Raw genomic sequence first — 16,754 nt, 5'->3', positions numbered from 1 at the left:
TAGGTTTATCTTTTGCTGTTGTCTTCTTGAAATTCTGAATTTTTTTTTTTTTTTTTTTTTTTTTTTTGAAGCAGGGTCTCACTCTGTCACCTAGGCTGGAGAGCAGTGGTGTGATCTTGGCTCACTGCAAACTCCGCCTCCTGGGCTCCAGGGGTTCTCACGCCTCACCCTCCTGAGTAGCTAGGACTACAGGTGTGCACCATCATGCCCTGCTAATTTTTGTATTTTTTGGTAGAGATGGGGTTTTGCCATGTTGCCCAGGTTGGTCTCGAACCCCTGACCTCAGGTGATCCGCCCACCTAGGCCTCTCAAAGTGCTGGGGTTACAGGTGTGAGCTACCACATCCGACCCTGAATAATTTTTGAACAAGGAATGTGACATTCTTTTTTATTGAACCCTACAAATTATGTAGCTGGTCCTGCTGGAGAGCTTCTGTGGTTAGGCCACAATCAGACAGATGTTTAGGAGCAGAGCCATTCAAGAGTTAACAGGAAGATGGCCATACACAAGGCTACTGAGAGTTACTTTGAAAAAAAATCTAGTAGTAGTATTTTTTAACCCCATCATGGCTATCAATCTTGCTGTGACAGGAACATTTTTCATTACAATACTTAACACTATTACCAGCCTCCCTTTAAAAAGTTGGAGACTTCTTCTCTCTTGGGCAGGCTGTTTCCCTGCCTTTGTTTGTTTGTTTTTTTGTTTGTTTGTTTGTTTTGAGATGGAGTCTCGCTCTGTCACCCAGGCTGGAGTGCAATGGTATGATCTTGGCTCACTGCAACCTCCTCCTCCTGGGTTCAAGCAATTCTCCTGCCTCACCCTCCTGAGTAGCTGGGACTACAGGCACATGCCACCACGCCCGGCTAATTTTTGTATTTTTAGTAGAGATGAGGTTTTGCCATGTTGGCCAGGCTGGTCTCAAACTCCAGACCTCAAGTGATCCACCCGCCTCGGCCTTCTAAAGTGCTGGGATTACAGGTGTGAACCACCGCTTCTGGGCCTACTTTCTTGTATGAAGAAAAACAGAAATAAAACCAGCCTTCTTGGGGGATCAAACAGGAACTTCGTGCATGGTGGAAGGTCACTGTGCTCAATATTCCAAATAAAAATGTAAATAATTTCAGTCCAAAGAAGAGTAAAATTCAAAAGAATTCCAGAGTGCCTCCATGACCAAAGCTTAGCTTTATTTCTAGAAGATACAGAGGCAGAGAAAAGAGAGTTGGCAGTTTGGATTTTTATTCCATCCTACTTTCTACCAGCACTTTCAAAGAGTTTTAAATTTGAGAATTTGAGGATACTCTTGTAAATGTGAAGAGGCTTCCATTGTAGGAGAATGCCTTGTCATTTTCTTTCTCCCAAAGTTTAGAAATATATTCACAAAGCAAATGCATGCTAATATTTCCTCTACTTCTTTAGTTATTTACTTAAATGGGGTTTTCATGGTGCCTGAGTTTTTCATTGGCATAGAATAAATATTGTTGATCTCAAAATGATATAGAATTCTCATCCTATGTGAAAGTATTTGACTTTTGCAAAGACAAGGGCAAAAAGAATTGTTTAGGCTTTGTGGATTCTCTGATTGTCTTATTTCAAGGGTAGAGCTAAAGTCAACTGGTAATTTGTTTGCATTTTTTACTGAGATAAAATTCATATAACATACAATTCACCATTTTAACCATTTAAAAGTGCAGAGTCCAGTGGTTTTTAGCACATTCACAGTGTTGTACAACCGGCACCACTATCTAATTCCAGAACTTTTCTATTACCCCAAGAAGAAATCTCATGTCTCCCAGTTCCTGTTTCTCCCCATTCACTGGCAACCACTAATCTACTTTCTGTCTCTATAGGTTTGTCGATTCTGGAAATTTAACATAAATAGAATCATACAATATGTGGCTTTTGTGTCTGTTTTTTTCTGTTAGCGTAATGTTTTTAAAGTTCATCTATGTGATAGCATGTATCAGTACTTCATTCCTTTTTACAGCTGAATATTCCATTGTACGGATATATCACATTTTAAAATTCATTAGTCAGTTAGTGGACGTTTGGATTGTCTCACTTTTTGGCTATTACAAACAATGACACTGTTAATATTTGTGCACAGTTTCGCTGTGTGACATATGTTTTTAATTCTCTTGGGTATACAACTAAGAACAGAATTTCTGGGTCACATGGTAATTGTTTCTTTAAGTTTTTGAGGAACTGCCAAACTGTTTTCCATAGTGGTTGCACCATTTTACATTTCCACTGGTAATCTGTGAAGGTGTCAATTCCTCACCAACACTTGGGATTTTCTGTTTTAAAAAAATTCTAGTCATCCTATGGGTGTGAAGAGGTATCTCATTGTGGTTTTGATTTGCATTTCCTTAATGATTAGTGATTTTGAGCATCTTTTCATGTGCTTATTGCTCATTTGTATATCTTCTTTGAGGAAGTGTCTATTTAAATCCTTTGCCCATTTTTTAGTTGCATTATTTGTCATTTTATTGTTGAGCTGTAAGGGTTCTTTATATATTCAGGATACTGGCTCCTTCTCAAACATGTGATTTGAAAATATTTTCTCCTATTCCATGAGTTGTCATTCACTTTCTTGATAGTGTCCTTTGGTGCACAAAATAATTGGCAATTTTTTATACTGTACTTAGATTCTACTAAGAATATAACCTTCAATGAAAGCTCTCTCTTATAGAGAAGGTTATTATGAAGACAGGCTTAGCAATATGCTATCATAGTCAAGTAAGAAACTTAGTTCAGGTTCCAAATATGAAACAAAACCAGAGAGAGTGCATACTCATGGTGGTAGGACAGTCATCTGAACGGATGGTGACTTTCAGAAATTCCTAGAGTACGTATCTCACTCAGAAGGACAAGGATAATCATTTAGAGCCATATACACAATTCCTTCAATTCTCTACTTTTGTGATATGATCAAACATAAATTTAATATGAAGGATTCTTTCATGAGGATTTGATCTGAATGGAATAGAAATATGAAAAATTTCTAACCAAATCCTGAACTCTATAAAACTCTCCCTCCTCCTTCCCTTACCCCCAAACACTGGTGGAACCTGGATTCTTTTTACAAAAATCATCCAATCAGACCAAAATTGTTACATCAAGATTATTTTCAAGCTTGAACCAATCCTCTCTTTAATTTCATTCAAGTCCTAAGTATTATAGGACATAAAAAATACCGAAACACAAAGGGTTTTAACCCTTTCAACCCTTTTTAACCTTTTTTTTTTTTTTTGGCCCAGACCCCTTTAAGAATCTGGTAAAAGCTATAGTCTGTATCCCATTGAAATACTACATTTAAAGTTTTAATTAAAATTTCAGGGGTCTCCAGACCACTTGAAATATCTCAAGCTTCCATGGACCTCTAGTCTAAAGAAATGGAATTCATTTAAAGCCCAATAGGCATCCTTCATGTAAGGTAACCTTTAACAGTGGGGATCTGTCCACTTAGGACTTTTCCTGGTGATCTCTCACCCACTCTCTTGGCTTCAAATGCTCTCTGTTCCTGGATGATTTCTGTATCCATATTCTCAGACTTCTCTAGAGCTGCAGGCATATAATGCTAGCTTCCTTCTGGGCATCTTCCCTGGATGACTAATGAGCACGTGTTCAAAACAGAACTCACTGCTTGTTCCCTGATTCATTCCCTCCTCTTTCGTTGTCAAAGTGTGGCTGCCTCCTCCTAAGTATCTATGAAATCCACCTCTCTCCTCAAAAGCTGCCACAGCCCCTGTCTTTTTTTCTTCTGTTTTTGTTTGTTTGTTTGTTTGTTTTTGAGACGGAGTCTCGTTCTGTCGCCCAGGCTGGAGTGCAGTGGCGCGATCTCGGCTCACTGCAAACTCCGCCTCCCGGGTTCACGCCATTCTCCTGCCTCAGCCTCCCGAGTAGCTGGGATTACAGGCACTTGCCACCACGCCTGGCTATTTTTTTTTTGTATTTTTAGTAGAAACGGGGTTTCACCGTGTTAGCCAGGATGGTATCGATTTCCTGACCTCGTGATCCACCCGCCTAGGCCTCCCAAAGTGCTGGGATTACAGGCGTGAGCCACCGCGCCCGGCTGTAGCCCTTGTCTTTATTCCTCCCCTGTCTAACCCGTCCTCAGCATGAATGCCAGAGTTACCTCTTAAAATATGTCAGGAAGCTAGGCACAGTGGCTCATGCCTGTAATCCCAGCTCTTAGGAAGGCAGAGGCAGGAGGACAACTTGAGCCCAGGAGTTTGAGACCTGCTTGGGGAACGTAGTGAGACCTTGTTCTCCACAAAAAGGGGGGGGAAAAAAAACCAGACAAACAAAATGTCATGAGGATGCCCCAATTACCCTGATGTGATTACTGTGCCTTGTATGCCTGTGTCAGAATATCTCATGAACCCCATAAATATATACATCTGCTACGTATCCATAAAAATTAAATACATACACCTACTAAAATGGATATCAACTGTCCATGGACACAAAGCCTGGATTTAAAAAGGCGTGGCTGAGAAGGCCACTCAGCCTCTGCCTACCAGGAAAACCTGCCGTGCCTGTCCCAGAAGTTCTCATCTGCCTGCTGCTCACCACACACCCATCTCTGATTTCTGTTCCATCTAGGAAGCTTTCCATATGTTCACCCCTCTGCCTGGGAACCCTTCACCCCTCTCCAACTTGTGACTCCTTTTCATGCTTTAAGGCTACAGCTGAATGTCACCGCCTTAGTGATGCATTTTCTGACTCTTCCAAATGGAGCTGTTGGTTCCTGGGTCTGTGCTGACACACTCTTCTCTGCAGGCCCCTACCCTGCCAGTTATCACATCATCTTGCAGTTCTTGTTTGTCTCTCCAACAGACTGTGTGCTGCTTGAAGGCAATCGATATGTTTAATTTATTTTTGTATGTATTGCCAATGTCTAGCATAATGGCAGGCATTCTGTAGATTATTATTAAATAAATAGATTAATTATTAAAATAATTGATTAAAATAATATATTATTATTAAATAAATTTTTAAGAGAGCAAAAGAAAAAAGGAAAAAAGAGAAAAGAAACTTAAGATTTCCAGGGCTCCTCAAAGTATCTAAATCCGTGGGTCATGCATGCGGAAAATCACTTCTGCCCTCCTTGAAATGGAACAATTAGGTGAAACACCCAGATTAACAGCTCAATGAAGGAAAGGAAAAGAAACGTATGTCTAGTTTAAGCTGACAGGCCTGTTAAGACATAATGAATCCCATTCTTTATTTCTTTCTGCTTGTGTGGGTGGAGTGAAGGCAGTTGTAAAATCCAAAAGAAAATCAAGCTAGGAAGAGGAAGTCAGGCACACGGTCATTTCCCACATTCACGTTCTAAAAATCACTAGGAATTGACAATAATTTAGAGCTTATTGTTGCTAATTCACTGTCATAGATAGGATGGCTGGGTCTGTTCCAAGTCATAGTGAAAACATAGAGGTACTCATTCATTTATTCATGCACCCAGCCAATATTACTGATGAAATTCTGTGTGCCAGGCACTATCCTAGGTGCTGGAGATACAGCAGAGAGCAAATCATAAAATTCCTGCCCTCGAGGGGCTTACATCCTAGTGGAAGGATATAAAAAATAAATGAGTGGTTTGCATAGCTGAAGTCTGCTTCTCTGTGACATTCAGGTGACTTTCCTGGAAGCACTGGGCTTCTGTACAGTGCCAGCTGTGTTTGTGGTGCTTGCTGGAACTCAGCGGCTTGGTCAAGTGTAGATGTTTGTGGAGCTAAATGATATTCACCATTATAGTAACAGTAAGTGTGGATGCTCTTATGAATAGTTTTCTGAGCTTTTCACAGCATCACCTATTATAGGACACAAATGTCAGCAGATCTGCTTGAGACTGGGAAGCTTAGAGGCCTGAATGCCAAGTTTTTACCCTCTGCCTCAAAAGGACTTCATTTTAAAAATACATGATCATTGGGGTGTTCTCTATCCTGTGGGCAGCACCAGCGTGTATATTAGATTGTTTCAGATGTAGTAGCATTCTGGAATTGAGATCCTTGACACAATCCAACCTCAAAAATCATTAACTTTTTTTTTTTTTTTTGAGACAAGATGTCACTCTTTTGCTCAAGCTGGAGTGCAGTGGTACAATCTTGGCTCACTGCAACCTCTGCCTCTCCAGCTCAAGCCATCTCCCCACCTCAGCCCCTTAAGTAGCTAGGACTACAGGTGTGTGCCATCAGGCCTGGCTAATTTTTGTATTTTTTGTCGAGATGGGGTTTTGCCACATTGCCCAGGCTGGTCTTGAACTCCTGAGATCAAGTGATTCACCCACCTGTCTCGACCTCTCAAAATGCTGAGATTGCAAATGTGAGCCACCACACCCAGCCTAAATTTTTTTTATTGATATATAATGTTTGCAATCTTTATGGGGTACATGCGATATTTTGTTGCATGCATTGAATGTGTAATAATCAAGTCAGAGTAGTTAGGGTATCCATAGTCATCCATCATCATGAGAATTGATCATTTCTCTGCGTTGGGAATATTGCAAGTTCTCTCTTTTAGCTAGTTTGAAATGTACAATACATTGTTGTTAACTGTAGTCACCCCACTCTATCAAATATTAGACGTTACACCTTCTAACTGTATGTTTGTACCCATTAACCAACCTCTCTTCATCCTGCCTAATCATTTTTTTTTTAGTTTTCTCACTTTTTTTCATTTTTTATTTTATTATTATTATACTTTAAGTTTTAGGGTACATGTGCACAATGTGCAGGTTAGTTTTTAATGAACTTCACTCTAATCGAGAGCTTACTTGTAATTAAGATAAAGATGCTTACCTCAATTTGCTGAACTTTCATGAGAGACCCTTGGGTGTCTCAAATTTACCCCCTAAATTACTCCCTTTTTAGATTAGGTCCGCCAGAATAATCATTTTTAATTTACAGAGTCATGCTAGGGAGAGGACTGAGATATATGTGCAGGTCATGTCATCCTTGGCCTCAAGAGATATGTCAGTAGATATGGAAAGACAGATATATTTCTTTTTCTTTCTTTTTTTTACAGACAGGGTCTCACTCTGTCACTGAGGCTGGAGTGCAGTGGTGCAATATTGGTTCACTACAGCCTTGGTCTTTGGGCGTAAGTGATCCTCCTGCTTCAATCTCCCAAGTAGCTGGGACTACAGGTGCATGCAACACAAAAAACCGGCTAATTTTTGTGTTTTTTGTAGAGACAGGGTTTTGCTATGTTGCCCAGGCTGGTCTCGAACCCCTGGCATCAAGTGATTCACTCGCCTTGGCTTCCCAAATTGTTGGGATTACAGGTGTGAGCCACCACACCTGGCCAGACAGACACATTTCTAATGAAAGAAAAATCATTCCAGGAGTCAGGCTGGGGAAGCCTTCAGTGCTGAGTTGGTTCCAGGCTGCACGCAAGCCCAGGATGGGCCTGCTGGAAGGGCATCTTGATGGGGATTTGAAGGGTTCGAGGGAAGGGGTTGGAGCTTTTTGAAAACACACCTGGCGCATCTGCCAGGCCTGTGAGAAAGCAAGAAGAAGCGCCCGGTGTGGGAGAGAAGGGAACCAAGGGCGGAAAGATCTGCCGGATGGGAATGGAGAAAGGAAGTGAGGCCCCGTTGGGACTGACTGGCGTCCACAGGGTGGTTGGATCATGTGAGAGGCCTCGTGCCTGTTGCTGCAACATGCTGGATGCGACAACTGCAGAAGAACGATGGGGCAAATGAATGGCTCTGACAAAGACACCTCGTACACACAGCTGGGCACGAGCCATTAGTCGGGTTTACTAAACGACGCGAGAGCAAAGGGCACGGCTACTCATGTCTTGGAAAAGAGCCAAGCTCCATCCAGCAACCCCTTATGATTTTGAAACCCCCAGCTCTAATATAAAACTTTTTAATGGCACCACCATCTATTTTCCTTAAATAAAAAATGTTGAATGTTTCTCTCACACCCGTTGGAGAGGGAAACGAGAGTTTAAATTAACTCCAAATGGTAAAAATTTAATACAGCTCCAGCTGCCTGCAGGTTTCTTCAGTTCACATCTTTCGGTGTGAGAGCTGCTCCAGCTGCTCTGTGATCTCATCTACCATTTGAAACCCGGAGTGCTACTGAGCAGCAGTTTTAAAGCACATAATGGAAATCACTTGACTTATGGCCTCTCTGATCAGCAGGTGAGTCCATTATCTGATGATAAAACAAACCAGATAGTCCGAGTTAAGAAATCATAATTATCTATTTGGAGTCAGAAAAAATAAAATAAAAAAAACCTTGGAGGGTCGGAGGATCTTTCTCTTAGTCCAATGATGTAAGCTTGGGGAAGGCTCTCTGGAGTGACTTCAAGCTTTTCTCTGCTGTTAGAACCTTCTGCTGCCTCCACCCCTAAATTTTGGTGTCTTGAATGGGGACAAGAATCAGGATGACAGAAATCTTGACTGACTCACCCAGGAAATGAGTTTTGAGCTCTTTGTAAAAGTATAAGGTGAGAAATGAAAACCAGTAGTTGCCTGGGAAACTTTTGGGAGAGGATATGTCAGACTGCAGTTAGCTGGAAACACAATCTAAATGCTCAAATATTTTAAGGGACTCTAACTTGGACACAAACCTGCCGCTGAACCCATTCCAGGACTATCGAATGCAGAACTTCCTGGAAAGCAAAGTGTTCTTAGTCCTGCAATAAGAGTGCATAGTTCCTCAGCTGCTTCCAGGGCCTGTGTGCTCCTGATTTTTGATAGGCCACAGGTGATTCAGGTTGTCCCTGGGGCTAGAGCTTCCTCGACAAGAATGCCCAAGCCAAACAAAGAACTGCATCAAATATGTTATGGCTCCCTTGTGGCTCTCAAAACTTTTGCTAGTAAAATATTGCCCTTGACCGTAACCATCCCACTTGGCACAAATTTTAGTTGCGAAAAGTAATGGGTTCAATGGAATAAAATGAGGTAGGGCGGGAGTAGCAAGTATCTGTGGCCTTTAAGATGAAGAGACATTCAGTATTGCAAAGCAGATGAATGATCTTCACACTCCTCAATGACATGAAAAGCTGTTTTTTTTTTGTTTTTTTCTTTTTTTAATTGCCACTGGATTTCTCAATTGGGTTTTTAAAAGTAAGCTCTAAAAGCTGTTTACTCTAAAGCCAAATTAGCCAAAATACACCAACGGAGAGCTCTTGGGCATACTACTTCCTTTGTGCCAATTAGAATTGTTTTTAGGTGCCAGAATAATCATCTCAGTAATCTCAAGTTGTGTAACTCCCCCAATTCTTCAAGGTCTGTTCTTAAATCTCGCTTTCTTGATGAAAATGGCTGTGATAGCCTTCAATTCATGCTGATTCTTCCCAGCGTTGGGCCCCTAGAGTACACAGTGGCCACAGTTTAATCCTCAATGACAGATTACCGTGCAATAATATTTTCTGATTATGTCTAGTGTTTGCTGTGCTTTGCCCACTGTAGGGTGAGCTCCTTGAGGCTGCGACAATGTTTCCTATAAACTTCCATTGCATGTAGCAGAGCGCCTAGGGGTCTCAATAAATACCCAGTGACTGATGGAAACACAGTGCTGTCTGGTTCCTTAAGAAAGTATCTTCTTTAGTTAAAATGAAAAAAATAAAATCAAACTATCATTTGACCCAGCAATCCCATTGCTGGGTATATACTCAAAGGAAAGGAAATTGTTCTACCCAAAAGACATGCACATTTGTATGTTCATTACTGCATTATTCACAATAACAAAGACATGGAATCAACCTAGATGCTCATCAATGGTGGATCAGATAAAATGTGGTACATAGACACCATGGAATACTTCACAACCACAAAAAAGAATGAAATCATGTCCTTTGCAGCACCATGGACACAGCTGGAGGCCATGATCCTAAACAAATAAATGTAGGAACAGAAAACCAAATTCTGCATGTTCTCACTTGTAGGTGGATGCTAAGCATTGGGTACCAATGGACGTAAAGATGGGGGTAATAGACACTAGGGATTACTAGCAGGGAAAGAAAGGGAAGGAGGAGAGGGCTGAAAAACTACCTATTAGGAATTATGCTCACTCCCTGGGTGACAGGATCATTCATATCTCAAACTGCAGTGTCACACAACATACTCATGTAATAAACCTGCATGTATACTCCCTGAATCTAAAATAAAAGTTGAAATTACACAAGAAAAAAAAATAGTTAAAAGAAATTATTTTTTAAACTGAGTAAATTGACCAGTGTTGGTTTAGTTTATATTCTTGTCATCAAGTATATCAGTTTAAACTTGACAGAATTAAAAATATGTACTTTTTTTTTAAAAGAAAAGAGCACGTCTTCTCAGGAGTAATGCCATTGATGCCCAGTCCCCTCTCTCTGCTGGAGCAACCCAGAACCTCCCACATCTGTCTCTATGGCAGTCAACTCTGTGTTCTCCTGTCTGGGACTTGATCCTTCACTGAACAGAAAATTTAGCCTTCGGGAATATGAAACAGCCATTGCTGAGAATTCTGGGAATTCCTTTTAAAGAAAATGACAAAATCCATGCTTGTGGGGTAGGTGTTTAAAGGTAATTTTGGAGACTCTGGAGTCCCATAACAAAGAAGAATCTGGGCCTTAAATCTGGCTTGAAAATATGTGTGCCAAGAATAAAGTGGTAGGGCAGAACAAACTGCAGTAGCCCATTTGTTAGTTGTTAGCCTGGATTGAATTAATGGAGGCTTAGACAAAACTGTGTCATTAGATTGACCTTGTCCATGATGAGAATTCGGGATTGTGTAAAAACCTGACGTGTATTTCTCCTTGCAATATGGAACTGCAGCTTGGTTGCCCGCCATAGCCAGAAGTCTGTCTTGATTTTCTCTGTCCCTTTAATGGTTTCTGTGTCCCTTTCCTCCTTCCACAGGTGGAAAATAAAATCCCACATAACAGTTATGCTTTGGGAAAGCTGAAATAACATATATGGCAACCGAACAGTTATAAGGGAAAAGCACATCATGAATTTAATTCCATTTCCAGATGTAAAATGTCATAAAGAATTTTTTTTTCCACTCTTGGCAAAATAACAGGAATTTTCGAGACCATTTTATTTAGCTGAGTGTATGCACATTCATAAGTAGGGTATCAGAGTCTTCAATGTGGAGTGTACTATAAATGCGATGTGTTATAGCTTTACTGAGATTAAACTACCAAAGGCCCCACATTCAGCTAGGAGGTGCATGACCCTCATTGAAAGGGTGGGGAACTGTGTCTGACTAATGGTAGAACTTGGTGTGTTTTCAAAGCAAGGACTCTGGCCCATATGGGGAGGTTTCTGACCAGTGTAATTATCCTCTAGTGACTGCAGGCATTGGAATTGTCGTCTGTTTCAAAGAGCAGATCATTTGGTGATTCCACACATTTTTCATTTTGACTTCTCTTTTTCTTTTAGCCTCTTTGTATGAGACTTAGGGTCTTTGTAGAAACACCTGGGTAGGAGCTGAAAAAGCCTAGCTGGGAGTAGGGCCCAACTGGCCATTCCTCTGGCTTATGTAATTCAACTAAATCATACAGTTAGAGTTTTGAGAAGGATAAGTACTTAACACACACACACACACACACACACACACACACACACACACACACACACACACACACACACACACACACGGTGTTCCAAAAAGCCAAGGACATTTCGGAGAAGGGCTATAAAAATAACCAAAGGGTAGGAATAAGTCAGTTTGGTAAAAGTCTCCATGGCACATGCTATCATTCTGATAACTAAAGAAATAACTCCTCTATTGGAAAATTAGCTGTTTAGGCAGATTAACGGATGTGTCCACCTGAAGGGTGACCCCCACTGTGGCCTTTTACGAGCAGGAAAGGGCTCCTTTACAACTCAGCTCCTGCTTTGTATAAATTATTGGAGTGAGGGACATGGGAGAACTTTTGGGGAATGAAAAGAAAAATAGAATTTGAGAAAGCCGATCGGTTTTCTTGAGAACTGGTAGAAGACTGCTAACGTACTTGTAGATTCCGTTCTTAAAACTTTCTTGTATTTTTCATGGGAAGATACAGACTTTTTATTCATGTTTCTTTTTCTGTATAACCAACTAACACTGCCATATAATTAAATGATTTAAAATGGAACCTACCACCGTCACTCTCCAATTGGTCTGTTTATTGAGTTGGTGTTACTAAAAATGAGAGATCACATCAAAGCAAAATAGGGAATGGCAGAAGGTGAAAACCACTTTTATTTAGAAAAAAATGCAAGCAATTTCAGTTGATCCTGATTTCTCTCTCGGAAACTTGGGTTAAAGGTACTTTGTCCTAAATAAATTGGTTGTTGCTTTTGCATTGAAATATATCAGTTGAGGAGAGCTGTCATTTACCATGACTTAGTTTTCAGATCTGCAGGCTTTGAGCTGTAATACAGATGTATCAACTCTAAGAAATAAATGAAAACTGTCACCAGTGTCAGCAGGAGAAACTGGGGGTCCATCCCACACAAATTATGGACATCTGTATTCCTAATTGGCATTCTTTAGGGCCATGCCAGCAGAATGGCAGTGCCAATAGAGTCTGACAGCCTTAGAAAAGACGCGTTATCAGGTCTAGGTGACAGGAGACGATGAGGCATAGAAGTTCCTTTGTATGGATTACTATCCATATGTTTGCTAATATAATGCTGGCGATTTTCAGTTTCAGGCACCTCCGAATGGCACCTTTTATCCATACTACATTTGCTTCTTTTAAAGCAGATCAGTTGATCTTAGGTGAATAAGTGGTATTGATGGTTATATGATCAGAAGACCCTTGGCAGAGATGCATACAAATAGTTAACAAGGTAATGGTAAGAAATGTTGACCTTGATTTGTTTAGCTAAGATGTAAAGATTTTTGAAGGTCAAAGGTGTCCTTGTGTAGTGTTTTGGAGTCTAACTGTGCCTGACCCTCTAACATTAAGCTGCTGTGGCCTGCAGTTTTGAAGAGTGAAGCAAACCAGGGGGAAAACGAGAAGCGGGAGAGAACAGGAAATGGAGTGAGGTGTTTCAGGAAGTTGTCAGGGGTTGACTGATTGATTCCAGATGGGAAGGGTCAGCCTTCGTGACCCAGGAAATACTCACTAGGGGAAAGAAGTTGGCTTGTGGAAGGGGAAGGCCTGGGAGTAAGATGATGTTGGAATGCACATTCCACTTCCTTTGGTCCTAAAACATTCAGAAATCTTAACTTCTCCAAATAGACGAATATCAGTGTTGTCACTGTTCATCAGTAAACAGTGAAGGAACTTAAATTTGAAGTTTTGACTGTACCAAATATATCTTCACCTGTATAATGTAGTTCATTCTTCCAGAAGTGAAGCAAATGTATGTAAAAGTCAGTATTTAAGTGTGTGTCTCTATGTATAGAAACAACCACCAAACAGGTCTGGTTTCCTGTTGTGGAGTTTATGAATTAAATCCATCACATTTTGAAAATTCAGTTGAATTGGCAGGCTCTTCCAGCTACCTCACCATCTAAGATATTTGGAATATTAAAACCTGGAACTTGCCTCATATCTATACATACACATGCACACACACATACATTTGGACATAATTTAAAATCTTGTAATAAATTTTATAGACACTGACATAATTCAGGTTAATTCCCTAGCTGTCATGAGAGGCCAGCGTGAGCCAGCAAGAGATTAAAATTTATTTCTATTGTTAATAGAAAATAATGAAGTGCATCTGAACCATCAGGGTATGTCATTCGGGAAATGTTCACTTTGGAACTAAGTCTCACTCCACCCAAATGGACAATGATGAAATCAGCTGGCTTGTGAAAGCCCCGTATTTTGTGGCAGGAATGCGTGGGGAGTATTAATGGACAGTATGACAAGGAGCTTGTGGAGTGAATTAAAGCAGCCTCAGAGAGAAGGCTCTTTACCTCCACGTAATCCTCAGACAGGGCCCAGGTTCCCCTTAGTGTGCCTAGGACAGCTCATTAAGAATTAATGCCCATGGCTGGGTGCGGTGGCTCATGCCTGTAATCCCAGCACTTTGGGAGGCTGAGGTGGGAGGATCACTTAAGGTAAGGAGCTCTAGACCAGCCTGGCCAACATGGTAAAACCCAAAAAATACAAAAATTAGCTGGGTGTGGTGGCAGGTACCTGTAATCTCAGCCACTCGGGAGGCTGAGGCAGGAGAATCGCTTGAACCTGGGAGGCAGAGGTTGTGGTAAGCTGAGATCAGGCCACTGCACTGCACTTCAGCCTGGGTGATAGAGCAAGACGCTGTCTCAAAAAAAAAAAAAAAAAAAAAAAAAAAGGAAGAATTAAAGCCCAAAGCACCCTCTCCTTGTTTTCTGTTTTGTTTTTTCCAGAGATGACAGTTATGTCTTTGAAAATGCGTTCACACACACAATTTATAAGAGTGGTTTGATTCTTTCTTCTCTCTCTTCTCCTATTATTTTCGGGGGGTAGGCAATACAATCTTCATGTTCATCTTAACCTTGCGACCATGAGGCTCTGCCTCTCCCTTCGACTGTAACATGACCTTGTGTTTTGCTGAGATCACTTTGATAAGAACGTGAGCACTTACGGGGAGTGATAGATGCCGCCATCTTAATGTTTGCCACTATGATAGGAACTTTCTGGAAGGAATTTCCCCAGATTCTAACATGTTAACATGGACACAATTGAAAACAGACACAGCACTAGACAGGCTGTACCCCTGAATTGTGAGCAATTATATTGATAATTTTCTGAATGACAACTGAGTTTCCTTTAAGTTTATTCTTTGAATCTCTGGGCCCTGTCACATATTAGAAACAAAGTGAATTATCTGTTGGGTTGGATGACTGACACTTATTCATGTAAAATTTTGCATATGTTACCACCATGTTCAAGATGTGACACTATATGAGATGATTTGTGGACTCATGGGTTTTAGGGATTTTCCCAAACCTATTATGCTAAAAATATAACTTAAAAAGATGTCATCAAAAAACTCTTCAGGGCAAAGAAAAAAATCAGAAGAGTATTGCTTTGCTGGTGGTGGGGGTAGGATGGACTGGGAGGGAACACAAGATAACTTTTTGGGAAGATGGAAATAGTCTACTTCTTGATCACAGTGTAAATTGGACAGCTAAGATTTGTGCATTTCAATGTATGTAAATTTTACCTACAAAAAAACCCAAACCTGTGATTATTATCATTGTTGAGTAGGGGGTTGGGAGAGGGTGGTGGTAAACAGTAGTTCCCCCGTCCACTTTGGAGGCTTCACCTTCTGTGGTTTCAGTTACCCAAGGTACAGTACAATAAGACATTTTGAGAGAAAAAAAGAGAAGCCACATTTATATACTTTTATTTCAATATCTTTTTATAATTGTTCTATTTCAAATATTATTGTTATTAATGTCTTACTGTGCCTAACTTATAAATTACACTTTATCATAGGTATGTATAGGAAAAAGCATAATATATTATAGGGTTTGATATTCTCTGAGGTTTCAGACATCCACTGGGGTCTTAGAGAATAGACCTCTTGGATAAGGGGTCTACTGTAGCTGAGATGAGAATGGCGATATTTTGACAATTCTTGAAGCTGAATGGTAAGTACTGGGGATTCATTATGCTATCCTGTTTCTTTTGTTTGCTTGAAATTATTCATAATAAAAGGTTTTTAAAATGCTGCCTCATTCCTTCATATTCAGAGGTAAGGTAGGGCTGGGAGCTGTGGCTCACTTCGGTAATCCCAGCACTTTGGGCAGCCGAGGCAGGTGGATCATTTGAGGTCAGGAGTTCAAGACCAGCCTGGCCAACATGGTGAAACCCTGTCTCTACTGAAAATATAAAAATTAGCTGAGCATGGTGGCAGGCACCTGTAATCCCAGCTACTTGGGAAGCTGAGGCAGGAGAATTGCTTTAACCCTGGAGGTGGAGGTTGCAGTAAGCTAAGATGGTGCCACTGCACTCTAGCCTGTGCAACAAAGTGAGACTCTATCTCAAAAAAAAAAAAAAAAATATGGCAGGATCAAGCCCCCTGCCCTCCATTTAATAAGTAAGGAAGGACAATTACAAGTAGAATATCAACTGTTTTAATTTGGGAGTAGACAGGAAGAGTCATTTTTAAACACGACTCTTCATTTTGTACCTATTTAGTGCCCTTCCTCAAAAGGTCTACACGTGTTTGTGAGTATGTATATAATAAGTTCTTTTTTTTTCTCAACAATAATGGCCATGCATAACTGACGTGAACTGAGAAGTAGACCCGTGTCTAGGGTGGTTCGTCTTCTGGGTCAAGTGATTCGGTGGGAGCTCCACCCAGGTCCACTCCCTTCTGCTATGCTTGGCCAGCCTTTGCTGATATCCACCTCTTTGAGCTTCTCCCCCACCCCTGATCTGCAGTACATATGCTGGAGCTCGATTTGATACCAGTCTTTGTGCTACTTGTTTCCTGTGTTAACTATGATTCTTCAGCCAGAAAAATAAACTCTTTTAGGTTAGGGACCATGCCTTATAAATGTTGGTACCTATTTCCTATCTGCCTCTTCCTAGGACCTCCCCCTGAGCTTAGACCATGGGAGAACCTCTGTGTGTGAGTAATGTCATCTGTCTTATGGTCTGGTCAAGCCCAGCGTGGGCAAAGCGGTTAGGACGCGAACTCATCCCAGTTTGGCACACGCCAAGCACTATGCTGAATCCTTTATATGTATTACAGGTTGAGTATTCCTTATCCAAAATGCTTGCATCTAGAAGTGCTTCTGATTTCGGGTTTTGGAATATTTGCATTCTGTACTTACTTACTGGTTGAGCATCCCTAATCTGAAAAA

The 16,754-nt window shown here is 40.8% G+C and overlaps 1 protein-coding gene across 1 annotated transcript in view; it reads left to right on the top strand.

The window, feature by feature from the left end:
- The window catches only part of EBF2 (EBF transcription factor 2), a 204,677-nt gene that overhangs the window by 138,139 nt on the left and 49,784 nt on the right, over positions 1-16,754 (top strand). The gene's annotated exons all lie outside the window — the stretch shown is intronic.

The sequence above is a fragment of the Gorilla gorilla genome, chromosome 7 (genome assembly GCF_029281585.2).
Source record: "Gorilla gorilla gorilla isolate KB3781 chromosome 7, NHGRI_mGorGor1-v2.1_pri, whole genome shotgun sequence".
Taxonomy (NCBI): Eukaryota; Metazoa; Chordata; class Mammalia; order Primates; family Hominidae; genus Gorilla; species Gorilla gorilla.
This window is presented reverse-complemented; position numbering and strand designations above follow the sequence as displayed.